The following is a 27,523-nucleotide window of genomic DNA, read 5'->3' as shown; positions in this document are numbered from 1 at the left end:
TCTCTCAGAAAGCTCTAGGATAATTTGAACAAGGCTAGTATCCACCTCACTGAAATCCCTGAAAGTGATGAAATGGCCTCCCAAGGCACAGAGGCCCTTCGCCAAGAAATTATGAAAGATAATTTTCCAGACATGCCTAGAGATTCCAAAATTCAGATAGAAGACAGTTTCAGAACCCCAGCAAGACCCAACCCAAATAAGACATCCCCCAGGCATATCATAATTAACTTCACTAAAGTTAATATGAAGGAGAATATTCTGAAAGCAGCCAGATGTAAGAAATCCATTACCTAAAAAGGTAAGAATATTGGAATGACTACAGATCGATCTCTCTGCTGAAACTTTTCAAGCCAGAAAAGGGTAGTCATAGACTTTTAATCTCCTAAAGCAAAATAACTTACAACCCTGGATCCTGTATCCAGCTAAACTGAGTTTCATTTATGATGGAGAAATTAAATACTTTAATGACATTCATATGTTGAAGAAATTTGCCATAATCAAACCAGCTCTTCAGGGTATTCTCAGACCTGTCCTCCATAATGACCAGCCCAATCCTCTACCACAAAAGTAAACTCATTCAGAAACTTTCGATCAAACTCTAACTTCCACAGTGGCAAAAATATTAAAAATGTCCACTGGACTTCCGAAAAACTCAATACCCAAAATTTTACCAGACTTATCAATATTCCCTATTAATGTGAATGGCTTAAACTGTCCTCTAAAGAGGCACAGGTTAGCTGACTGGATACAAAAACCAGGCCAGACACTTGCTGCATACAAGAGTCACATCTTACCTTAAAAGATAAATACAGACTCAGGGTGAAAGGATGGTCATCCATATTTCAGGCAAATGGTAATCAGAAAAAAGCAGGTCTTGCAATTCTATTTGCAGATACAATAGGCTTTAACCAACAAAAGTAAGGAAGGATAAGAATGGTCACTTCATATTTCTTAAGGGTAATACTCAATATTGTGAGATTTCAATTATTAATATCTATGTACCCAACCAGAATGCACCTCAATTTATAAGAGAAACTCTAACAGACATGAGCAACTTGATTTCCTCCAGCTCCATAATAGTTGGAGATTTCAACAGTCCTTTGGCAGAGTTGGATCGATCCTCCAATAAGAAGCTGAGCAAAGAAATTTTAGATTTAAACCTAGCCATCCAAAAATTGGATTTAGCAAACATCTACAGAACATTTCACCCCAACAAAACTGAATACGCATAATTCTCATCAGCCCATGGAACATACTCCAAAATTGATCACATCTTAGGTCACAAGTCTAACCTCAGTAATTTAAAGGAATAGAAATTATTCCTTGCATCTTCTCAGACCACCATGGAATAAAAGTTGAATTCAGTAACAACAGGAATATGCATACTCATACAAAAACATGGAAGTTAAATAACCTTATGCTGAATGATAGCTGGGTCAGACATGAGATTAAGAAGGAAATTGCCAAATTTTTGGAAAAAATCACAATGAAAACACGAATAATCACAACCTCTGGGATACCACAAAAGCAGTCCTAAGAGGGAAATTTATAGCACTGCAAGCCTTCCTCGAGAGAATGGAAAGAGAGGAAGTTAACAACTTAATGGGACATCTCAAGCAATGGAAAAGGAAGAACATTCAAACCCCAAACCCAGTAGAAAAAAAGAAATAATGAAAATTAGAGAAGAATTAAATGAAATTGAAAACAAAAGAATTATACAGCAGATCAATAAATCAAAAAGTTGGTTTTTTGAAAAGGTCAATAAAATAGATAAACCTCTGGCCAACCTAATCAGGAAAAAAGAGTAAAATCGCTAATCTCATCAATCAGAAATGACAAAGACGAAATAACAATAGACTCCTCAGAAATTCAAATAATCCTTAATGAATATTACAAGAAACTTTATTCTCAGAAATATGAAACTCTGAAGGAAATAGACCAATACTTGGAAGCACATCACCTTCCAAGACTTAGCCAGAATCAAGAGGAAATGTTGAACAGGACCATATCAAGTTTTGAAATAGCATAAACCATACAAAATCTCCCTAAAAAGAAAAGCCTGGGACCAGATGGCTTCACGTCAGAATTCTATCAAACCTTTAAAGAGGAATTAGTACCTATATTACTCAACCTGTTCCAAAATGTAGAAAAAGAATGAGGACTACCCAACACGTTCTATGAAGCAAACATCACCCTGATCCCCAAACCAGGAAAAGACTCAACAAGAAAAGAAAATTATAGACCAATACCACTAATGAATATAGATGCAAAAATATTCAACAAGATCCTAACAAACAGAAACCAGCAATACATCAAACAAATTTTACATCATGATCAAGTTGGTTTTATCCCAGGGTCTCAAGGCTGGTTCAATATACATAAATCTATAAGTATAATTCAGCACATAAACAAATTAAAAAACAAAGACCATATGATTCTCTCAATTGATGCAGAAAAAGCTTTTGATAATATCCAGCATCCCTTCATGATCATAACACTTAAGAAAATCGGTATAGAAGGGACATTTCTTAAACTGATATAGGCTATCTACAGTAAACCCACAGCCAACATCATATTGAATGCAATTAAATTGAAATCATTTCCACTCAGATCAGGAACTAGACAAGGCTGCTCATTGTCTCCACTGCTCTTTAACATTGTAATGGAAGTTTTAGCCACCACAATTAGGAAAGAAAAGGCGATCAAGGGTATCCATATAGGGTCAGAGGAGATCAAACTTTTGCTCTTTGCAGATGATTTGATTGTGTATCTGGAAAACACCAGGGATTCTACTAAAAAACTCTTAGAGGTGATCAAGGAATACAGCAGCATCTCAGGTTACAAAATCAACATTCATAAATTGGTAGCCTTTATATATACCAACAATAGTCAAGCTGAAAAAATAGTTAAGGACTCTATTCCATTCACAGTAGTGCCAAAGAAGATGAAATATTTGGGAGTTTGTCTAACAAAGGACATGAATGATCTCTATAAAGAGAACTATGAAAGTCTAAGAAAAGAAATAGCTGAAAATGTTAACAAATGGAAAAACATGCCATGCTCATGGCTAGGAAGAATTAACATTGTAAAAATGTCCATACTAACCAAAGCAATACACAATTTTAATGCAATCTCTATTAAAGCTTCACTGTCATACTTTAAAGATCTTGAAAAAATAATACTTCATTTTTTTTTTTTTTTTAGGTGACAGCAAAGCCCATAGTATTATCTTTTTTTTTTTTTTTTTTTTTTTGATTATGGGGCATCATACACTCACTTCATAAACCATTTGACACATTTTTATCACAGTGGTTAACATAGCCTTTCCGGCGTAAAAAATAATACTTCATTTTATATGGAATATAAAAACCTTCAATAGCCAAGACATTACTCAGAAATAAAAACAAAGCAGGAGGAATCAGCTACCAGACCTCAGACTATACTATAAATCGATAGTGATCAAAACAGCATGGTACTGGCACAAAAACAGAGAAGTAGATGTCTGGAACAGAATAAAGAACCAAGAGATGAATCCAGCTACTTACCGTTCTTTAATCTTTGACAAGCTAATTAAAAACATTCAGTGGGGAAAAGATTCCCTATTTAACAAATGGTGCTGAGTGAACCGGCTAGCAACCTGTGGAAGACTGAAACTGGACCCACACCTTTCACCATTAACTAAGATAGACTCTCACTGGATCAAAGATTTAAACTTAAGACATGAAACTATAAAAATACTAGAAGAGAGTGCAGGGAAAACCCTTGAAGAAATCGGTCTGGGTGAGTATTTTATGAGGAGGACCCCCAGGGCAATTGAAGCAGCTTCAAAAATACACTACTGGGACCTGATCAAACTAAAAAGCTTCTACACAGCCAAGAACACCGTAAGTAAAGCAAGCATACAGCCCTCAGAATGGGAGAAGATCTTTGCAGGTTATGTCTCCAACAAAGGTTCAATAACCAGAATCCACAGAGAACTCAAACATATAAACAAGAAAAGAACAAGTGATCCCATCACAGGCTGGACAAGGGACTTGAAAAGAAACTTCTCTGAAGAAGACAGGTGCACAGCCTACATACATATGAAAAAATGTTCATCATCTTTAATCATCCAAGAAATGCAAATCAAAACTATTTTGAGATATCATCTAACTCCAGTAAGATTAGCCCATATCACAAAATCCCAAGACTAGAGATGTTGACATGGATGTGGAGAAAAGGGAACACTTCTACACTGCTGATGGGGATGCAAATTAATACATTCCTTTTGGAAAGATGTTTGGAGAACACTTAGAGATCTAAAAATAGATTCAATCCTATAATTCCTCTACGAGGCCTATACCCAGAAGACCAAAAATCACATCATAACAAAAATATTTGTACCAGAATTTTTATTGCAGTTTATAATTGCTAAGTCATGGAAATTTATAATTGCTAAGTCATGGAAAAGGCCCAAGTGCCCATTGATCCACGAATGGATTAATAAATTATGGTATATGTACACCATGGAATATGATGCAGCCTTAAAGAAAGATGGAGACTTTACCCCTTTTGTGTTTACATGGATGGAGCTGGAACACATTCTTCTTAGTAAAGTATCTCAAGAAGAAGAAAGAAAAAGTATCCAATGTACTCAGCCTTACTATGAAACTAATTTATGACTTTCACATGAAAGCTATAACCCAGTTATAACCTAAGAATAGGGGGAAGGGAGAAAGGGAGGGGAGGGAGGGAGGAGGGGGGCAGAGGGAGAGTGATTGGTGGAATTACACCTGCGGTGCATCTTACAAGGGTATATGTGAAACCTAGTAAATGTAGAATGTGAATGTCTTAACAGAATGACTAAGAAAATGCCAGGAAGGATATGTTATCCAGTGTGATGAAAATATGTCAAACGGTCTATAAAACCAGTGTATGGTGCCCCATGATCACATTAATGTACACAACTATGATTTAATAATGAAAAAAAAAGAAATGTATCTTATCTGGGTCTTATCTTTTAAATGAAGACACAGTAGAATTTGCCCATGAAACTACTTAGACCTGGTGTCTTTTGGGTGAACCTCTGGAAGAAGGAAGGGTCTATTGTTCAATTTGAATTTTTTACATATTCTTGAGTCAGTTGTGGACATTCTTATTTTCCCAGAATGGAAGACACCATTCATCTAGATGAGTGGTTCTCAACCTTCCTAATGCCGTGGCCCTTTGATACAGTTCCTGTGGGTCGCGACCCTCAGGTTGAAAACCTCTGATCTAGATAGTCAGACTTATTAAAATCATGTTACATACAATATTTCCTTAATCCATGAGGAGGTTTTCTTTCAATTTTTCTAGTCTTATTGAGGTATAATTGACACATAAAAATGGCATGTACTTAAGTCCTACAAAATGATATTTGGATATAAAGTACACATTTTGAAATACCACAGTCAAGCTAATTAAGATGTCCATCACTTCATCCCCTCATGTAGTTACCTTCCTCTTGTGGTGAAAATACTTAAGATTTACCATGAGATTAACATTTTTAATATTTACTTTGAAAGTATTTGTTGTTATCCAATATGGTTGGCTGAAAAATGATTCCCTAAAAGATATACATGTCCTAATTTCTGGAAACTATGAATGTTACTTTCTATGGCAAAAGGGAGTTGAGGATGTGTTTAAGTTAAGATGGGTTGAGCATCTGAAATTATCCAGGCGGACCTCCACGTAATCACAAGAGTCTTTACAAGAGGGAGACGGGAAGGGCAAAGGATACACCGTGATTACCAAGGCAGAGGTCACAAGCCAAGGAGTCCAGAAGTGCAGGAGGTCTCCAAAATCTAAAAGCAAATAAACAGATTTTCCATAGAACCTCTAAAAGGAGCCAGCCCCACCAGCACCTCAACATTGGCTGCAGGAAACTTACTTCAGACCTCTCACCTCTAGCATGGAAAGAGAATAGATTTGTGTTGTTTTAATCCACCAAATTTGTGAACTGTTACAGTAACTGCAGAAAACTAATACATGCAACATGCAATCATTTTTTTTTCCAACCTGTTACCTATCTGATGGGATATATTTCTTGGTCATCATTTTTTTGTTATCCTTGACAAAGTTTAACCTGTTTTTGTTGGTTTTGTAGTTTTAAAGAACCCACCCTTTTTATTCTAATTCATTTCTTTTCCAGTCTATGTTAATTCTTACCTCTTACTTTTCTTGGTTTTCTTTATTTTCATTTCTTTTCACTTTTTGAATTCAATTGTACATCGTTTACTTCTTGTTTCTTCTTATTCCTAAAATGATTTAAGGATATGAATCATCCTTTGAGAACAGATTTTGCCACCTTCCATAATTTGCGCTAGGCAGTTTCAGACTTAGAATAATTTTAAATGATCTATTATTTTAGTTTTGATTTCTTCTGACCCATTAATTTTAAAAAACGGTTTTTTTAAATTTTGAAGTTTTTTTTAATTCCATATTATTAAAGTACTTAACAAGTGTTGTTCTGTTAATAAATTACAAAGTTAAACCATTGTGGTCCGTGAATGTACCCAATAAACTTTCTACTTCAGAAAAGTTATTACGCGGAAAGGGCAGGTTTTGTGGACGTTCCACGGGCCTTTGGGAGGCGGGGACACCTTGGTTTTGTGAGGAGCACAGTTTCATGTGTCAATTTAACTGGTAAATCGTACTCTGTAATGCTATTATCTCTACCTGCACTGTCTTCAGTTGCTCACAGCAAGGAATTCTGTCTATCCCGCAGGCAGGAGGGTCCCAGGTGGGAGTGCGAAGTGGCAGAGTTTGTACCTTTAGAAAGACGGCTTGGCAGGGAGCGAGACTGGATTACAGGTCGAAGGACCGTTAGGGGCAGTGGAGACACCCAGAGCAGATGGAAAGGTCCTCAGAAATCATCTAGCCCAATGCTCTAATATTATGGAGAGCAAGGCCAGCCAGAAGATGTAAATAACGTGCCCAAGGTCACCGACGGCCAGCAGCCGCGAAGGGGACCCCGCTCCAAGCCTCAGCTGCGGGTCTCAGGCCTCGCGCTGCACGTGGGAGACCCAGGAGGAACTAGAAATGCCCAATTCTTTTCTCTGTCCCTGTTCCTTTCTGCCTGAGCACTTAAACCTCCTCATTCTCTGTCTTTGCCATCAAAGACCAAACTATTCAAGGGCCTCCTGCGGAAGGGTCCAGTGTGCCCCACCTTGGTGACAAATCTGTGGGCGTGGCTCTGTGGCCAGCCGGACGGAGGACACAGTGCGGGGTCCGCGCCCTGCAGCGCCGGGTGGAGACGCGCACTCAGCACGCCCACTTCAGGAGCAAACGCACTTTGGTGCATTTGAAAGAAACCCACTTGGTTTCCAGTACTAAAGGCATCCATAAGTGTCGCGCTATTTTTTTAGTAGAATTGAAAGGTTTTTTCCTTACTTTGCGTGGTGCTGAGCTCTCAGCACCCTTGCCTTCCATTTCTGTCCTGGGCGTGGGGAGCAGGCTGATGAATTTTTGTATGTCTGGGCGTGTCTCAGGAATACAGCCGTGCTTGCTATCTCCGTGGTTCCACTGTCGTCCCCTTAGATGAATATTCTCCTAATCTCTGGGCCTCACTCTCCTAATCCAGAAAATGGGGATAACTTTGGGGATGAGTGTCGTAAGGATTAGAGAGCGACCATCAGCTCATAGCATGGTGCTTTCTGGCAACGTCACTAAGGACAAAGTGTACCAGGTCGGACAGTCAAGTTCCCGAACTCATCGTCCAAAAAGTGCTACGCACCTGATCGCTGAATATTACCACAGTCACCCTTGGCCAAGGGAGGACTTAGAAAGTGACCGTAGTGAAATTCAGCAATGAGGCGTGTAGCACTTTTTCTAGGATGAGTTCAAGAACTGAGTTGTCCAACCGGGAGACAACAGCTCTGAATGCCCTTCCAGAAAAATGGTTCCAAAGTTGCTTTGAAGGGAAGGGTGGACTAGGCCCTGGCACAGGTGCACAGCTTTCTGAGGGGAGGACTTCAAAGGTGACCGTGGTAATGTTCAGCAATGAGGTATGCAGCTCTTTTTCTAGGGTGAGCTCGGGAACTTAACTGTCCAGCCTCCTATGTTAATGTCCAGGGGTGGTGCGACAGCTGTCATCAGCCTAGTTTAGTATGGGTAGTAGTTGGTAATTTTCCAGAGAGACAAAATGCCTGAGCCACACAACCGGGCTCTGAGAATGCAATGTCTTTTCTCTGAGAGACAGGTTCACATGGTAGAGAGGGCTGAAATCAGCCAGAGACCTAGGGCAGAATCTCACCTCTGTCCTAGGTTTAGCTGAGATGTCTAAGACAGGTTATTTAGGGCCTGTGAGCCTCATTCACATCTCTAAGATGTGGACAATAACCCTGACCCAGGAGGGTCAACAGACATACTGATAGAAAAAAGGAATGCCAGCGCTGCCCCCCACCACCAGCTTCCATACTCAGAATTGCCTCAGCTTTCACTCCTGGGCAAAACCAAAAGACCTGCTGGACAAAGCAAAACAAGAGATTCCCTGCTGGGACTGAGGAGCAGCAAGCAGGGGGAATGCAAACGTGAGACCCAGGCCTGGGCTGCCTGGCCCAGAACTCCCAGGGGTGCTGGACACATCACAGGCCCAAATGCAACACGCACAGAGGTTTGGTGTGAAGATGCAGAGAGACACAGGCCAAGGGGGAGCGCAGGGTTGCCATATGTCAGGTCTACTTGGTGGAGGCTGGAAATGCTGCTTGTGGAGGGAAAGTTAGGGAGGCATCAGGGGACAAATGTCTTAGGGGAAAAAAAAAGTAAAACCCCTGCACCAAACTCTAATGAACGCAGGCCTGAAACTGGGATGTCTCAGCAAGTAGATGTGATCTTATTACCGTAGACAGTCTAAGTACAAACAAGTAAAAAGTAAAAGCCAAGCAAGTAAAAACCCAGCAAGAGGGTTGTGAAAATGGGAACCTTTGTCTGTAAAACGATGACCCATGTGCTGGGCGTTGCGGGTTCCAGAGATGTGGTCACCAACACACCCTGTTCCTACTTCAATTCACAGTGTCCCCAAACAGTATTTCCCCTCCCTTCCCAAGGTCTGGTCACCTTGGAGAGATGTGACAACACAGTGTGCAGCGCTGCAGAAGGTGAGCAAAAGACTGAAAAATGGCCTCTCAGATACAGCTGGCAGGGTTGACCAGAAGGCCCCTCCAGGGAGGGGTAGACTGGGTATTTTCCAGCTCTGCTCTATGGAGGACAGGACGTGGAAATGGACATTCAGACCTATTTGCTGGGAAATGTGGGGGCATTGCTCCCTGAGACAAGCTGGCCCATGCACCTGGACGCAAAGGGCCACAGCCTGGGTTCTAGAACCCAGCAGGCCTGCAGACAGATGGCCCATCCTGGCCTCACATTCTTCCACCATCTGTCTCCTCTCCCACCAAGGTGCCCAAGAGAAGGAATGACCCAGCTAAGAACAGGGCAGCAACATCAGAAAACACATCACAGGTGACTATTTCTAAGGAATTGAAAAAGGTGACAGTTCCATTATGGCCCAGTGTGTCGGCACTAATATCCCCCTTTTCTGAACCACAGGCTGTCCACCCCACCTGCTGCTTCCTGACTTCACTTCTAATGGGCACCACAAGGAGCCTCACGGAGAGGTTTTGTCTTGCTGACACATCTTATTTCCACTCTTATAGACATGGACCAGGCTACTTTGTTTTTGTCTGAGTCCAGCTGGGTCACAACGGGGCCCTTTCTGATGAGCTCCCACCATGGCCGACAACTCTGCAGGAGACCTGGGGCTAGCTCTCTCCCACCTCCCTGCAACACTTCTGGTCCCGGGTTCTGTGGAGAGGCCCCAGCTGAGTGTGCTTTGCACAAACGATGGTCAAGAAATCCCCGTGCTTTCCAGAGATGGGAAGAAAGTAAGAGCTGTGTACAATGCTCTGTTCCACAGAAACTCTACCTAGGCCACAGGCATTTAAGCGAGAGCTGGTGATGCAGTAAAAAGTACAGATGTGTTGGAGTCAAAAAATCATCTGTGTTGTGTTCACTTGCTCAACAAGACATTATCCAGTGACCACAGTGTACCAGCCACTATGCTAAGTTGCTGGAAATATGACAGTGACCAGCAACTCACTGGCAAGAGCCAGTGGTGAAACCAGCCTCTCTGGGGAAGTTCCCTCCCCTCTCTGCGTCACTGTTTCTCCACTTTTCAAATGGGACTAACAGTTGACCATCATCTTCAGGGGCAGCTATGCCCTTCTGTAAAGTGCTATACGCCTGTTAGTTACCATCACTGAAATTAAACCCAGCGGCAGGGTCCCTAAGAGAGGAGGAGGGAAACTGGGACATGACTCTCCTAACTCTCTCTGGCCAGGGCAGATTACCAGCAGCCTCAGGCTCAGACCCTCCCAAAGCCGACCTGAGAGCTCTATTGCCTCTTCCTCTGTGGTCACTTGTGTTCTGTCCACCTTTGTCATCGTGTTTGACATGCTATATGTGTGTTAACACTACAATAATCTATTACTCTAACCGTGTTGAGAGCACACTCCCTCTCTGATTCAACCACGGATCCCAGTGCCTGGCAGAACGATACTGTCTCACTTAAATACTTAATAGGTATTTAAGACACGTTAAATACAGGAGAATGAATTGTGAGTGAGTAGGAATGAATGAGTAAGGGGTCTCTGAGGCTATTGTTCTCTGTGGCATACTCACCGCACCACACTCTACAGGAGCAAAATACACAGCTTAGTCCAGAGGTGCCGTTGTCCTGCAAGCTCGTCATCGTCCTCAGTGAACAGTCAAAAGACAGAGCCTATCTCCCGGGTACACCTCCATTCTAAGCCCTTCCCTCATGGACGCCGATCCTAGGCTTTCGGGCTGTGATGAAATGCTGAGCAGCTGTGCCAAGACAGGATTGACAGTCTCTGATAAGGTGCCACACCAAGTGACTTTGGTCACCCTGTAACCAAGGCCACTGGGAGCTTCTAGAAACCAGCTTTGACAGAGCCCAAGCTGGGGCCCAGTGGGTGGGTGCCATGCTGTGCAGGACAGGTCGGGAGAGATAGTCCTATGGTCTGGTTTAGGTCCCCCAAGTCTCAGAGGCGTTCTTAATCATAGTCTCTTGAACATGGACTTTGAAATCAGACCTACCTAGTCATGAACTCCGCTCTGCTATACTCTCCCTGTGACCAAGTGACTTTTCTTCCCTGAACCTTGCTGGGTTTCTGTATTTACAAAGTGGAGCTAATAATATTTATGCTGATGTTTATTATGAGTATTAAAGAGGTAATTCATGTAACAGGAACTTAAGTAACTCCTGTCACTCAACAACCCTATGAGTGGATCATTTAAATGAGGATCAATATACGTAATAAATATATGAATGACAAACTCACACAAATATAACTATCCAGATTATTAAAAATAATAGCTATACAAATAATAAATATAAATATGATGTATAAGTATGTAAATCACAAAGAGAAATCTAAAGCATAAAGCTGCTAAGTAACCTTCCCCAGGCCACTCAGCTGGTAAGTCCTGAGTCTGGGTTTGCAGCCTCAGTCCCCCGCCTCTTCAGTCCCCTCTCCTGACCTCTGTGCTCATTATGCAAGTCCCTGAAAGTGCTCAGCCCCACTGGCCCTACACAAGAGTCACACAAAGTCCTTAGCCTGGTCTTCCTTGGATGAAACATAGGGCCTCCGAGTGCTGTTATGGGGTGTGTGGCCCATGCTTGGAAGAGGAACCCCCAACCAGTGAATCTCCCCGCTGCTTCCAAGAAGCTGCTCCCTGTGTGGCAGAGGCCAGAGTGAAGGCTCTGAGACTGAAGGAGCCACACAGTGGATGGAGAAGGGCGCCCCAGCATCCTCAGCAATGCAAGGTACTTGGGGACAGCAAGAGTCCCCATCACAGGGCTGTCATCCCCTGGTGAGCAGCACACCAGCCAGGGATCAGAGGGTTGGGCTTCAACTGACATTCTCTCTTTTAGCTGCCAGTATGAACCAGTGATCCAGACAAGAATGCTGCTTCCTGTGTGACAGATGCACTGGGGAGCCCAAGAAAATCTCGGCTAATTGAAGCATAGTAAGGCAAAAAGAGAACCAGAGAGAGGAGGCTGACTTCTCTTCCCCTAGGGTAGACTTCGCCTAAAGGCTTGGGCAGCTTAGTAGAGTCTGCACTACACTTTTATTTTCTCATGCACACGTTCCAACTCCCTCTCTAAATTACAACTCTGAAATAAAAATAAATAAATTAAATTAAATTAAACACAGCTCTCCAGAGGACATCTGTTCACCTTATGCGTCATGTGGCATCTACTCTTAAGTGCTGTCCATCAACTACTGGGATTCGCCCGGTGCAGAAAGCAGGGAACTCCACAGCATGGTAAAAGGACTCCCTGCCAGGAGTGACAACCAGTCTCCTGGAAGACACAGGGCCTCCTTCTCTGCCCCATCTCAGGGAAACTATGAGCTCCCAAGAAATAAGACATTCAACCCCCAGTGCGGGATGTCTCTAAGCCCTCAGTGAGGACAGCTTGTCTCTGTCCCCTACTCTTCCCTGGGGAGAACCAGGCCTGGCCCTGAAGGGCCCACTGAGTCCTACAGTCCTCACGCTGCCAGAAAAAGCATAAGCCCGGCTTAGTGCAGCTGTGGCTGCTGCCTAAGAGCCTTCCCTCATGCAATAACCTCTCATTATATTTTAATGTTGTTGTAACTTTATGGCTTAATCAGTATTTGCAATTTGTTAGTAGCCTGGGCGGCCATAAAATTGTTTTCCAGGTACTGAAACATCCCATCAAGGTTTGTAAAGCAGTGGTTCTTAGTTTATCACACCCATAAAATGCCCTGGCAACTTGACAGATATAATAACTTTTTTTATCAAGTGTCTAATTTGAGAGGAAATTAAGCCATACGTTACGCACAGCTTACACTGGGCTTGGGAGCTCTTCAGGCTCCCATTCTCTCAGGGATGGCCCTCTAATCACCCCATCTGTCCCCTTTCGCCACGGGCTGGGTTTCCTTCTTGTCCCTTGCACAGAAGACCACATAGCTGCGGCAGGTGGCCCAGTGCTTGCTGGATGGGCTACGCAGGAGAGAGTGAGTGCTTTTTCATTGAGGCTCCAGCAATGGTTGAGAAATTAGTCCCAATCAGAGAGCTAAGCCCTGCTAATCTCACTCCTGTGTCCAATGCTCCCAAGGCCTCCTCCCATCATGGGCCTGTATGTGAAAAGAGCAAGGCTGGCCCTCTGCCCTTCACTGGGGAACCTCATCTTCATTCTCCATCTCCATTTTAACCTCTTCTACTTCTTTTCATATACTATCCAAGTTACCGGGAGGAACAATTATACCAGAAAGACACATGGAAAAATAAACTGTCCTACTTCCCAGTGACAGGGCTTTGTTTGCTGCTCTGCAATTTTCCAGTGTTCATTTCTCTTAGGATAATATTGAACTAAAGAACAATTTCAGTCAAAGGCTATATCATGTGTATACACCTCTCCACCCTACCCAGACCAAATTATGATTCACCCGTAAATTCCCAGCATCAACCTTTTATGTGGCACAGAAACAAGGGTCAAGCTCATGTCCCCTCCCGCAGGCTCACAGCCAACAGCACCTCTGCAGTGAGCGGCTGTCATCTGCCTTTCTAATACCTAGCTGTAAAAGCCTCCTCCCACCATGACTCCCAACCTTAGACAGTCATGCTAAAAAATGGGATCTGGGCCACCTTGCATCATTGACTTTTTGGTCAGCATGTACTAGACAACCACTATATGACCAGCAGTGCCCTAAGCTCTGAGGGGTGAAGACATAGTCTCTACCCTCTAGGAACTGACCAGAAAAAGTAAAGATCAGAACTTCAACAGAGCTGCAGAAACAGAGAAGAGCCCACAGTGTGGCCTGGGCTGGAGGAAGATGGACTCCAGAGCAGGCTTCTCAGAGGTAGTGACCTGAGACAGGTAAAGAGAGAGAGAAAAGGAAAAACTGGCCTGGCACACAGGATGGAGAGAAAAGACTTTGGATGTAGAAGGATCTACAGATTTGCAAGTATGAGAACTCAGAGGCAGAGAGAGTGGGAAACATGGGACAGAAATGTGGTGGAGCGGAGACCATGTGGAACTGTGGGCTGTGGGCTGTGGCCATGTGACACCTGCAGCAGCAGGCAAGGGCCAAGGTCATAATTCTCTGCTATGGCAGGCTAAGGAGATCGGAAGAGGTTCTGAAATTGTGGGGAGCAGTCAGAATTTTAGGTATGGGTGGTCACATGATCACAATAGGATTTTATTTTATTTTTATTTTTTATGTATTTATTTTTTGAGACAGAGTCTCAGTCAGTCACTCTGGATAGTTCCATGGCATCATCATTGCTCTCAGCAACCTCAAACTCCTGGGCTCAATTAATCCTCTTATGTCTTAACCAGCTGAGTAGCTAGGACTATAAGTACTAACTGCAATGCCTGGCTCATTTTTTTCTATATTTTAGCAGAGATGGGATCTCACTCTTGCTCAGACTGGTCTTACACTCCTGAGCACAAATGATCCAAGTGCCCTGGCCTCCCAGCGTGCTGGGATTTCAGGGGGGAACCATTGTGCCCGGCCTCCCATAGAATTGTAGATCGCAATGTCATCAAGGTAATGAGGAGGTGGGAAATTGGGCAGCAGGAGATTGGCATCACTTAGGACTGTCTAGAATCCAGTACTGCTCTCCACATCCCCTGTCCTGTCTTCCTGTGAGTACTGTGACACCCCTTTCGGTGAAAAATCTCATTTTGTGTAGTCTTGGAAGGATACAGTTGTCCTCCTGCTATCATGGAAGGGCCAAGATTCTCTGTCTCACCACCCTGGAGAAGTCAGGCTGATGACAGCCGCAGCAAACCCAACAGTCTCTTTTAGAAATGAGAGACTAAATAGCACACTTTTACAAACATGGGGCCAATCGAATGCTACATGGTCTACCACAACCTTGTCACTCTGCAACAAGAGGCAGAGTCTGTTTCCCAGGCATAGAAATAGTGGAGGTGACATTGCAAAACTTCAGAGTCAGTGTCATAAACAGTGAGATGACTTCCCTCTGCCTCTTCTCTATCTGACCTGGAAGCTCACCCTCCATATTGTGAGGAAGCCCAGACCACACAGAGGGGCCATGTGCAGGAGGGTGTCCCTGCAAACAGTCTTAGCAAAGAGTTCAGCTGACAGCCAGCATTGACTGTCCAACACATGAGGGAGGGTGGGTCCAGGCCCTAGGCCCAGCAGTGCACAGACAAGTTGTTCTGTCCAAACCGTGCCCATATTGCAGACTCATGAGCAAAATCAATGCTGTCGTTTTAAGGCACTAAGTAGTTTGGGTAGTTTGTTACACAGAAATGGATCACTAGAACAGTGACCTTGACTGGGGATCTGGCTGCTTGTTTCCAGAATTCTCTTGCCTCCTAGCTGTTGTCTAGACCTAATCTGCCAGTTTCCCTTGGTGTACTGAGCACCAAGTTTCTTTTCAGTGGACAGTCAGGATTGGGTTTCTGTTGCTTGCAACCACCATTCCCAGCAGAGGAAGAGCATATTGTCACGGGCAGAGAGACGGATGGTGAGGGCCAGAGAACAGGCATGATGGTCAGGAAGATTGGAAAACAGTGAACACACAGGATCCTCCAGGATTCAGGAGGGTGTTGGATGGGAGGGAAGTGAGAATGCTCCTCAGCTTTCTAACTGGACCTTTGGGCAGACATCTGTGCCGTGCAGTAAGGATTGTCTCCCAGGAAGACAGAGCAGCTGTCAAACACATTTCAAGTCCAGTCACCAGTTTAGAGGGTTTGAGATTCCTGTGGGAAACACACTCAGACCTGGGGTACACAGCAGCTCGATCACAGCTTTATATCTTCACCACAGCGGCAAGGACCAAGATGAAGGTCTACTGGAAACTTGGGCATCATAGCAAAACTGTGCCATCTCGGTCCAGGTTGAATCTTTAACTTTCATGAGTTCTCTCCACTTGGGGTGGCGGGCGGGGGGGGGGGTGTGACCCTGAAAGCACATGGGGACACTTGTGCTTTCTCAAATTAACAGTGAAAGGCTGGCAGCATCTTCTGTTTCTTTCCTAGTCCCTTCCCCCTAGTGTCCCAAGGACCAACTCTAGAGGTTGATGACAGACTCAATAGAGCACATGGAGAACTGTGCATTTATGTAAAGCCCTTCTCCAAGGAGCTCTGAGCACTGTGCAGATAATGGACTTATTTATCCTCAGAGCACCTCTGTGAGGCAGTTACAGGACAGGGGTGACCAGGCTCGTGTAATAAATAACGCCAAGAACAGCACGAAGCCCCGCTAGCCTATAACTCTGAGGCCCTGGGCAAGGTGGGTGGGCCCAAGGTCACCCAGTGAGTTGGGGGCAGGACAGGCCTTCGTGCTATGATGGCGTGACTCATGTTCTCTGTGAGTGTTCCCCCAGGCTTGCACAGTCCTGTCACTTGTGTGGTGAGTCTGTGACTGTACAGGCTTAAGAGATTAATCTTCCAGGCTGACTGTGAGGATAGGTCAACACTCCTTTTCCTCGAAGGCCAACAGGCACAAAATGACTACCTGGAAACCCAGAGACAGAGTCCACACAGGTAATGGGGGAACTGGCCTGACCCACTCAGCTTTCACACATATTCCCATCACAGGGAATGGCCCCCAGCCTCATACGCAGAGACCCATGGCGGTCCCATGAAAGCCACCACAGTAGCGTCGCCCATAAATAAGGCCTCTCTTGGCCAGAATGGGTTTGCTCCAGAGGCTGCAAGTGAAAACAGAAGTCGAATAAGAGCTGTATACTGTATTTGCTTAAATTTCATGCCAGCGAATGTCTGTGATGCAGGAGACAGGTTTATGGAGAGAGAAATAAAATGTTGACAAATGGCCCTGTAATCAACTGGAACATGCAATAAATCATTAGAATGCCAATAACACTTCCAGGACAAGCTCAGAAAGGTCATTACTGTGTCACAATCTATCTTCCAGCACCAAACAAAGCAAACAGAACATGTTGGGAATAGGATTATGGGGGAAGCATCTGTCAGTCCTAATTAAGAATTAACTACAGATCGTATCTTGGGAGATGTATAATTTATTTCCCCTCTTCTTCCTCCCGACACACTCGCAAAAGGAAAAATAAATCAATAAAAAATTTAACCCGTTCAACATCAGAGATGAAGTCAAAGACGTCAGTACAAAGCAGGAGCCAGGGAGAGCCGAGACCCCAGGCAGGTGGGGCGGCGCAGGCCGCGAGCAGAGAGCCCGCGTCAGCCAGGCCCCGGCCCAGCCCATGACACTCTGTTTTGCACCCTCAGGAATGTGGGGGTTATTTAATACATTGGCAACTGAGTACCATGAAAGAGGCAAGAGGAAGGTTGAAAGTTAAAAAAACAAAAAGGTACATTCTACCTGAATATACCGGTTAAGATTGAATTTGGCCGTAAGTACACAAAAAACCTCAACTCACAGTGACTTAAACAAAAAAGTGTTTTTACTTTTCTCACATAACAGAAGTCCAGAGGTGGGAGGTGCTGGACCACTTTCTAAAGGTCTGCCTGTAATCATCCAGGTGTTGGCTTTTGTCCTCCTTGACTCCACAGTGGCGAGACGGCTGCTGCAGTGCCGAACATTGTAGCCATCTCTAAGGCGAGAAGGACAGGGAGAGATGGCTCTAGGCCACATTTTCCCCTGCTGTCAGGAGAGCCAGAGTTTTCCCAGAATGCTCTCAGCCCCAGAAAACTTAACTGTTTATCTCACTGACTACAATTGTCATTCAACTGGTCAATTTGGTCAATTGGTCAATTGTTTCATTGACAAAATGGCACCCAAAGAGCCTGAAAGACAAAATGGACACATTGTCACACCAAATAAAATCAATGTTCTGCTTACCAGCAAGGACAGAGGAATGGACTTTGTGTTGTGGACTAACAGGGTTTACCAGGCTGGTAAAGCAGGATTTGGGACGGAGCAGACGCCCCACAGAGGAACGGCCAGTTGTGTGTGTGCTCAGCTCCTGCCGTTTACAGAGACGGCCTCCATCCCACGAGGAGAAGGTGCTGGGGGTGAGCTCAGCTCAGCTGCCCAGCTCTGCCCTTGCCCTGATCACTATGCCAAGTGTGCATGGGCCCAATGTGTTCTCATTGTTCAGCCTTAAAGAAACTCAGGGTATTCAGAGGAAAGTCAGTTCAGCCTTCCAAATACCACCAAAGAACAAAGGAGAATGCATCCACTCCCTCACCGGAGTGTGGATCCAAACGGTGCTTTCATCCCTGGCAGCTGCACAGTCGTCGCCACGATGTCTGTTACTGTTTGGGCTTCGCTTCCTCCCACACCCTCTCCTCTGTTTGGCTGTGTGTGTGCACATGGGTGTGTGTACAGGTGTGTCTTCCCCTTTAATTGCCCCATGCCGTCCCCCTCCTATGCACTGGACCCTGTCCTATGATGTAGACAACGTCCCCAAACATGTTCAGGGAGGTTCCACACACCACCTGCCTTTTGATGTCACGACGATTGCGCTCACCGACGTCACCAGCATTGCCATTGCTTCTCTCTCTCTCCCTCTCTGCCCGCCTTCCCCTTCTTAGGCCTGTTTTTCTGCTTGAGTTTGCATTTCTCCCTTTATTTTATTTTATTCTTTTCTGCTGACAGAGACAAGAGCTCGTCCTAGTTCACCATTTCAGGATTTGTTGCAAAATTCAAGGTACAGGTTTATGGCTGCTGGTGTCCTGGTTATAGTGCAGTTCTTGCGGGTCCTAATAAACTCAGCTGCTCTAGGGGCCTCTTAAATTCCGGCATGAAAAATAGAGAAAAGGCATTATTTAGTTCCTGTTACACTCAGGGATCCTCATCCTTGAAGGCTGAGGATAATGTTTCTTTCTTGGGGAGCAGAGGCCCATAACTCTGGAATGCTGCCCAGGAACTAGAGGGTAAAAGAAAAGTCCTTTTCTTCTTCCTCATTGCCCAGATGGATGGCAAAGGGGAGACGGGGTTAGAGCTAGAACCATGGGCACAAAACAAGGATGAAATGCAATGCAACGCTATTTTTTTTTTCCAATCCCAAAAGCCTCTCCTTAGAGGCTGAGCATGCGGATGGGTTAAGACAAGTTGGGCTGGTTGAAAATCCCACCTGGTTCTACTTGGCACAAGCATAGCCTGTGACCCTTCTTAGAACAAATCCAAGACCTGCCAAGGGCACCATAAAAGCATTCTCATATACAGGCTCTCTGGAAACGCTTCCACTTACCTCTTTATAAGATCCTTGCAACAAATATGATTGTTACTCCTATTTCACACATAAGAAGCCAAGGTTAACAGTAGGTGGGTACTAGTTCAAGGTCACGCAGCTATTTGAGTGTCAGCTGACTCTCAAACTCGAACTGCTGCCACATAACCCAGGGCTAATTCCATTTCACCAGGCTTCCCCTAAATTGGAGGTCAGGGGCTTCTGTGTCTGGCTGACACAGAGGTCTCTATGCCCATCTCTAGATATCACTGATGAGAAACCACCATGGGGAGAGACATTGTCTCCAACCACAGCCTCCAACCACAGCCAACGTTCTTGAGAAAATCATTTAACTAGGGGAGGATGGGCAGAGGGAGGGTGATTGGTGGGATTACACCTACGGTGCATCTTACAAGGGTACATGTGAAACTTAGTAAATGTAGAATGTAAATGTCTTAACACAATAACTAAGAAAATGTCAGGAAGGCTATGTTAACCAATGTGATGAAAATATGTCAAATGGTCTATAAAACCAGTGTATGGTGCCCCATGATCGCATCAATGTTCATAGCTATGATTTAATAAAAAAAAATAAAAATACAAAAAAAAAAGAAAGAAAGAAAATCATTTAACCTGTCTGGAGTTCGGTTTCCTCATTTATAGTCACACTGATGATGCAAAACTCTAGAAGGCCTCAGGGCCTGCTGTCCGGGGGAGGCAGGGGGGAGAGGGGGGATGTCCTGTCCCCTCATTTATATATTGAATTTCCATGTAAAATATGAAGATGTGCATGAGATTCTACTGATAAAAAAAGGATTTGACATTTAAGACACCTGATCTAGACATTCTCTAAGACCCCTGTGCTCTGCTCATGCCGTCTTTAACATCAACCAAAAACCTGTGGTTGTGTACTTCAGGGGGCATAGCCAAATGCCCAGCACGCAGCTGGTGCTCACACTGGTGGCTTTGGGCCAGGCATGATGGGTCACTCCTATAATCATAGCAACTTGGGAGGCAAGTTGGGAAGATTGCTTGAGCCCAGGAGTTTAAGACCAGCCTGAACAACATAGTGAGACTACAAAAATAAAAATAAAATGTGGCCAGGCACGGTAGCTCACACCTGTAATCCCAGCACTCTGGGAGGTGAAGATGGGAAGAACCCTTGAGCTCAGCAGTTCGAGACCAGCCTGAGCAAGAGCGAGACCCCATGTCTATTAAAAATAGAAAAATTATCCAGGTACTATGGCAGTTGCCTGTAGTCCCAGCTACTCGGGAGCCTGAGGTGAAGGGATCACTTGAGCTCACAAATTTGAGGTTGCTGTGAGCTAAGTTGATGCCACTGCACTCTAGCTTGGGCAACAAAGCTCTACCTTAAAAACTAAAAAAATATTTTTAATTATCTAGGCATGGTAGTACACATCTGTGATCCCAGTTACTCAGGAAGCTGAAGAACAAAGTTCCATTGAGCCCAGGAATTTATGACACCACTGTACTCCAACCTCAGCAACAGAGCAAGACCCCATCCACTGCCTTGAATTGTTATTACCATAGTGGCCCTCAAGGTAAAGGCCCAGGAGTCAACAAGGGGCTGCCTCTTGTGTGTGGTGAGAAATTTCTGCTGGCTGGTAGGGTTGGTGGTCCAGGAGGTTGGCCCTCTGGTTTTATCTTGAACATTTGACATTTCAGGCCACACCACAGGTGCCATATGATTTGTGATTTGCATTCAGACACAGCTTCAAATGTTTTGTATCCACACTGGAGTTGTTTAGCCCACAGAGTGATGTTTTAATTAATAAAGTTGTGCAATTTGGAGAAGTATTCAGGTCACCTTAAACTCTCCCATAGAACCTGATTTCACATCAAATAAAAACTATTAGTATTCAGAAATGCTTTAGCATGAGAGTGGCCATGTGACCTTGACCTCTGTGTTTATGTAAACGTGTTTTCATTACCACCCTGCCTGGGAGGGCGGGGGACTTGGAGGGGGGCTGGAGAAGAGGAAGCTCCTGCTTGTTAACACCGTCCTTGCAATTGTTCTGTGATTAGCGGCAGCTTGTGTCTTAAGGGGTCAAACACTGCGCATTGGTTTTGAATATCGCCCTTCACAGCGTGTGCCTAGCTAGAGGACATCAGAGCAGGGTACAGGGCTCACCAATCCCCATGTAACCCTGGTCAGGCTCCACTGTCCTCACATCATCCTGGGTCTTTCCCTCCCCCACTCTATGGGAACTGGCTCAGAGGTCAGTCGACTATGGCCCCAATCAGGCCCACTGCCTATTTTTATCCAGCCCTTGAGCTAAGAATGGTTTTTGCATTTTTAAATGATTGTAAGCACAAAAATTAAAAGAAAGACAGTATTTCACAACACTTGCAAAGGAGTCACATTTCAGTGTCTGTTAGTAAAATTGGATTCGATCACAGCCATACACAGTCATGTACTTGTCTGTGGCTGCTTTTGTGCTGTAACAGCCAAGTCAAATAGTCATGTCAGAGGCCATGTGACCCCCAAAGCCTAACAGCTGCCCTCTAGGCCAGTGATTTTCAACCTTGTGTGCCACGGCACCCTGGTGTGCCATGAGAGGATCTTAGGTATTCCAAGAAAATTTTTAAAGATCATTAATTAAATTACTTTCAAAAGACGCTCAAAGCACAGTAAGCATATTCTTTTTTTCTTTAACTGTTTTTATTTTTTTGATGAACATAATTTAAGTGTGCCATGGAAGTTTAACTGTAAGTTCAAGTGAGCCATGAGATTAAAAAGGTTGAAAAACACTGCTCTAGGCTTCTGCAGAGCAGATGAGCTGACTCCTGAGCCAGCCCAATGCTGGCTCCACTCTGCTTCCTTGGCCATCAGTCACTGACACCTGGTCAATTTCTCCCCAGTGTTCATGGGACCCACCTTCTTCCCTCACTGCTAGTTAAGACCCAAGTGTCTCTCCCAAGGACTCCACAGCAGCTTCCAGAGGGGCCTCTCAACTTCTAGACTAGCTACTGGAATGTCACATTTGTGTCCCCAGGGTATGTAGAGTAACCAAGAGCACAGACCAGCTTGGTTTCACATCTCAGCCCTTTCCCACTTACAGGCTCTGTGGCCCCAGCAAGTCATTTCACCTCTAAGCTTCGGTTTTCCCACCTACAAAATCGGGATACTAATAGCATCTACCTCGTAAGGTTACTGCAGGGAGTATTTGCAAAGCACTTAAAATGGCGCCTGGGACAATGCCAGTAACTTGCTATGATCATCCATGAAATAATCACATTTGGCCACGTCATCTCCCATCTAAGAGGCTTCAGTGGCTCTTTGTCATTTACCAGGTAGAGCCAAACTCCCCATCATGACACACCTGCCCTGTGTGTTCTGATCTCCATCACCACCTTGTGTCCAGCCATCTCTCTCCCTGCTCCCAGCTTCCAGTGGTCTACTATAACAACTCCTGATTCCTCACACTTTCCTGCTCTCTTTCAATCCTTCTGAGGCCCTGCTCTGCTTGCACCCCCTCCAGGAAGTCTTCCCTGACTGCCTGTATCACACCCTGGGTTGGGCTGCAGCACCACTTATACATCAGATCAAGGCTATTGCTGACTTTCTCACCACCTGCAGACACTGAGCTACTGGAGGTGGAGAGACGATCCTAGGGACTAAGGTGAGAGGAAGGAGAGACTCTTTCCAGAGGGTGGATCAGGAAAGGTTTCTTGATCAGAGGCCCCTTAGAGCCAGGTCTGAGAGGTGGCATAGGACAAAACCTGGCCTTCGTCACTTTGGGGTTTCCTGGTGCCTGACTGTGCCTGACTCAGTGAGATTTTCCCTAAGTGTTTGTTGAATGAATGACTGTATTAAGTGATAAGTTAATTACTTTAATCTATTCACCCACCTGAAAACTGTAGCATTACGTACGTTCAAGTCTCAGCTTTCCCTCTCTTGCCCTGTACCTTTAAATTAATGGTTTTGACTGAAATATAATTCCAGGCCCTCCAGTAAGCAGGGGGAGGGCCTGGAGAGGACTCCCCATTCTTCCCAGACACCGAGGCCTGACTCACCCCCGAAGGCTGTGCCTGGACCCATGTCAGTGCCCTGTTCCCAGACCCTCCAGCTCCTCCGGCCTGCAGAATAACCAGACCCTACAAACAACTCCCAGTCTTGTCTCTCCCGACTTCTCTACCTCACCCTGGGATACTGTTGACAGAACTATAAGCTTGTCAGCTCAAGAGAGCTCAAACAGTGTCCAGCGGGGAGAATGGTTTGCAATGTCAGTTGTTACCCCTATGGAAGGGAGGGCTGAATCAGATAATATACATGAAAACACTCTGCACTCAAGTTGGACTCCTCCTAGTTCCCTTTTACAAAAAAAGTTCCTATGTGCGGCCCCCTGCGGCCTTCAGGGCCAGGCCAATGCCAGCCTTTAGGGAACTGATCCTCCCCTCAGAGTAGAGGCTCCCCCCTCAGATCATCTTTGCCCCTACAGCACTTCCCACCTGCCTTGCTTTGTGGCTGTCCACACACAGCCTTAGGGTAGCTGTCCGTCTGTGAAAGTCCTGGGCCCTACCTGGAGGCTGAGCCCAAGGGCTCACACAGTACCAAGCAAACAGGGGTGAGCGAGTGAGCAAGGGGCTGTGTCTCTCTCTCCAAACCCTCCAAACCCCAGACCCTGACTGAGAGAAGAAATTCCTCTTTCAGGTCACTAAGTTGGCTTCTCCCAGGCATCAGGAGTTTTGTTCCACCTTCCCAATATCCCTCAGGCCAACTTTAGAGAACCCATTTTAGAGATAAAAAAACTGATGCTCAGAGAGGCTGAGTACTTGAGGCCGAGTACTCAAGGCCACATGGCTAGTGAGTAGCAGAAGGAGAAATCTCCCCTGCCCACGTCAGCTCCACTGTCCCTAGAAGCCATGGGCCAAGGACAAATGCATTATAGACCCACTTGCCTCTCGAGTGGGTGACACCACCTCCAGCTCTGACAAGAGGGATGTTCAGTTAATATAACCAAAGACCTGGACATCAGCTATTTCTTCCTTTTCCCCCCACATCATCTCACTTTCCTACTCCCAGAAGCACGTAATAAATGTTCGAGGTGAATTGTGTCTACGCATGTGGCTGTCCTTACTGTTAAGGATGTTTGCAAGGAGGCCTCAGTGCCCATCCCGCCATCACTGCTGCTGGGCTTCCTCTCTACCTGTGTGGACGTAGTGTCCACCACGGACACTTCAGCAGGTTTTGACAAATAAGCTGCAAAGTACAGGAAGTAAAGAGAAAAGGTTGTTTGTGACCCGTGTTGTTAATTACCTCTACGTTACACTCCGTAAAGCCCACACGGTGGTGTTCACTGCCTTTGCGTGTGTGTGTGTGTGTGTGCGTGTATGCATGCGTATGCATGCGCACATGTGCGTGGGTGTGTTTGAGGACATCCTCTCTCATCACACCAGCAGGTAAACCACAATCATGAAGTGATGTGACATGAAACTAAGCTGTTCTCACCCACGTGGTGGTAATACCACACAATCAGAACAGCGGTCACCAAAATGCATAAACTTGTTTATTGCCTGACAAGGATTTTAGTTGACCACAAGTTTAGTAGGAGCCTGGAAGGCAAAGTGAAGGCTGAAAAGCATGCTGGATCAATGCGAGGCTTCCTTAATAGAAACAGAAGATCCAGACCACGGAAAGTGAAGACTCTGCTGCACTCTGGTGACGGGCAGACCACACTTATTTCACTGGGCTAAACCCCAAGAGGCACACAGAAACCTGGGGGGACGTCTGGACCAGCAGGACCAAGAAAAGAACAAGTCTTGTCACTAGTCATATGAGACATGAGGGAACTAAGTGTGCTTCATCTGGAGAACAGACCGCTAAAGGGACACTGGATGCCACCGTAAAGGTGCGTGTTCTTAGTGGCTCCAGATGCCTCCGTCAGCGTGGCAGACATGGAGACAGTTGATAATGACTCTGGGATAACCTAGCAGAGTGCAGCATTAGAATCAGCTAATTTGCAGCACACCTGACTGCAGGTCGGGTGCCACTGAGACCTTAGAGTTTCACCAAGCCGGACAGTGCCCTACCCTCCCAAAGAGTTACGACAACACCCACCGGCTTACTCTTCCTCCAGGGTCCCACTTCTGTTAATGCTGTCTCTTCTTTGTCCATAGAAGTGCAGGAATGAAATCAAGATCTTTCTCAATTCCTACACAAATATACCTCTTTACGAAGCACATGGTATCTTAGGAAACCTCCCCATAAATGGGCAAGGGAGACACTGGGGGAGGTGTTTACACCATCACAGCAGCCTCGACTGGGGCAGGCAGCATCACTCTGAAATGCCCCGTGGTCTCCCCCACCCTAGAGTGTCACTTAATCTTCACTTCCCCCCGGCCAAGCCCCCCTCCTCTTCCTGGTTTCTTTCTCTTTCCTCTCCTCTTGTCTTCCCTCCTCCTTTTTGAGAAAAGAAACACCTGATTCCTCCCACTGCTTCATGCAGAGTCACCCTCCTTCTCTGTGTCTCTGTATCCCGCATCTCATGACAGCCACACTTACAAAGTCACCCGCACCCCCACGGGCTGCCCAGGGTTTCCTCCAAAGAGAAGTTCCTACACCAGATGTTAAGAAATCAGCATTTCAACAATCCTAGGAGACCCTCAGAAGGGAAGTTTCTATGGGCATGTAAATTTGCAAAACTGCATACTGAGGAAGGCACCTTGGAGATTCACAATCCAAATGACCTTGTTAAAGTATCTACAAAGTCTTCCAAGAAAGAATCCATTTAACTGCAGGAAACCAAAGATTTACGGGGCTTATTGGGCATGAGTGAATAAGAACACCTCTGATTTTTCACGCAATATGCGTTGGGAGGTATGGGAATGTTCGTCCTATTCCCAACTTACTGAGTGACCTTGGGCCCATCCCATCTCCCCCAGAGCCTCAGAATTATAGGCTAGTTTGGGCTAGTTTGGCTTTGTGCTGTTCTTGGCATTATTTATTGCTTGAGCCTGGTCACCCTTGTCCTGTAACTGCCTCACAGAGGTGCTCTGAGGATAAATAAGTCTATTATCTGCAGAGTGCTGAGAGCTCCTTGGAGAAAGGCTTTACATAAATGCACAGTTATTCTTGTGCTTCTATTAAGTTGGTTATCAACCTTTTGAGTTGGTTCAGTTCTCTGCAGAGGTTATGTGTAGTAACAGGCAAGACATAGGTGATGCAGCCACCGGCCAAGGGGAGTGACTTTTAGTGCATCTTGAGATTGCTTGTGTACACACCCACGCACTTCACACAGAGAGAGACACGCACACACCCCCAGTGTACAAGATGAAGGCTAACATTACTGTTTATCTTAGTCTGCTATAAGTTAGCATAGATAAGGTACTCTATAATGAACATAAATATGTTGGCTCATAGTTCTGGAGGCCGAGAAGTGCAGGATTGAGGCTCTGGCTCTGGGGCAGGCCTTCTTGCTGTGGCCTAGCCTGGTGGAAGGGATCACGTGGCAGAAGGGCAAGAAATAAGGAGAGAAATAGTGTGCAAGAGGAGGTGAGCTCCTGCCTGTGACAACAGCATTCGCCCACATATGGAGGAGGAGCCCTTATGACTTAGACACCTCTTAAAGACTCCACCTGCTAATACCATCACAATGGCAATTGAATTTCAACATGAAATTCAAAAGGATGTTTGCCTTTCGAGAAGGGAAACATCCAAAGGACAGTGGTCTTTCACTCCCATCAGATTCCTTCATGTGTTATTCAGATTTGCTTCTTTGTTTTTTCCCTTTTTAATGTGTCTAAAAAATTGAAATTTACACATCGGTCTCACATTCTATTTCTACTAGACAGCCACAAGCTGGGGATGAATCATCAATGATGGAGTTAGGTGAGGACAACTAGGCTATTACACTCTGAGCAGCCCATGTGTAGAATGTATGTAATGCCAAGTGTGCCTCAGTTTACCCAGCAAATGTGAAGGTTGACATAAAGAAAGGAAAGGACCGTAGGCCTCAGCATCAAGAGTCCAGGCCCCAGAGCACAACTAGCCAGATGTGTGACCATGTCAGGCAGTCAAACAACCCCAGGGCCTCCCATCAGCCAGTCGCTACCACCTACACACCTTCTTCTCAGAAGATCTGAAGTTTCCCAATTCCAAAGTCCTCACATGAGCAACCTCCATCCCATCATCATAGATGGCTGTTGTAGGCTTCCAGAATGTCAGAATAAACTGATCAGAACAGGCTCAGGATTAGATGACCTCTGAGGTCCTCTCTGGATATAGCAGGGAAAATGTGGGGTTTGGGACTGAAAAAGTCTGGATTTGAATTTCGATTTTCCTGTCTAT

Source organism: Nycticebus coucang, chromosome 24, assembly GCF_027406575.1.
Source record: "Nycticebus coucang isolate mNycCou1 chromosome 24, mNycCou1.pri, whole genome shotgun sequence".
Classification (NCBI taxonomy): Eukaryota; Metazoa; Chordata; class Mammalia; order Primates; family Lorisidae; genus Nycticebus; species Nycticebus coucang.
Note: the sequence above shows the minus strand (reverse complement) of the source record.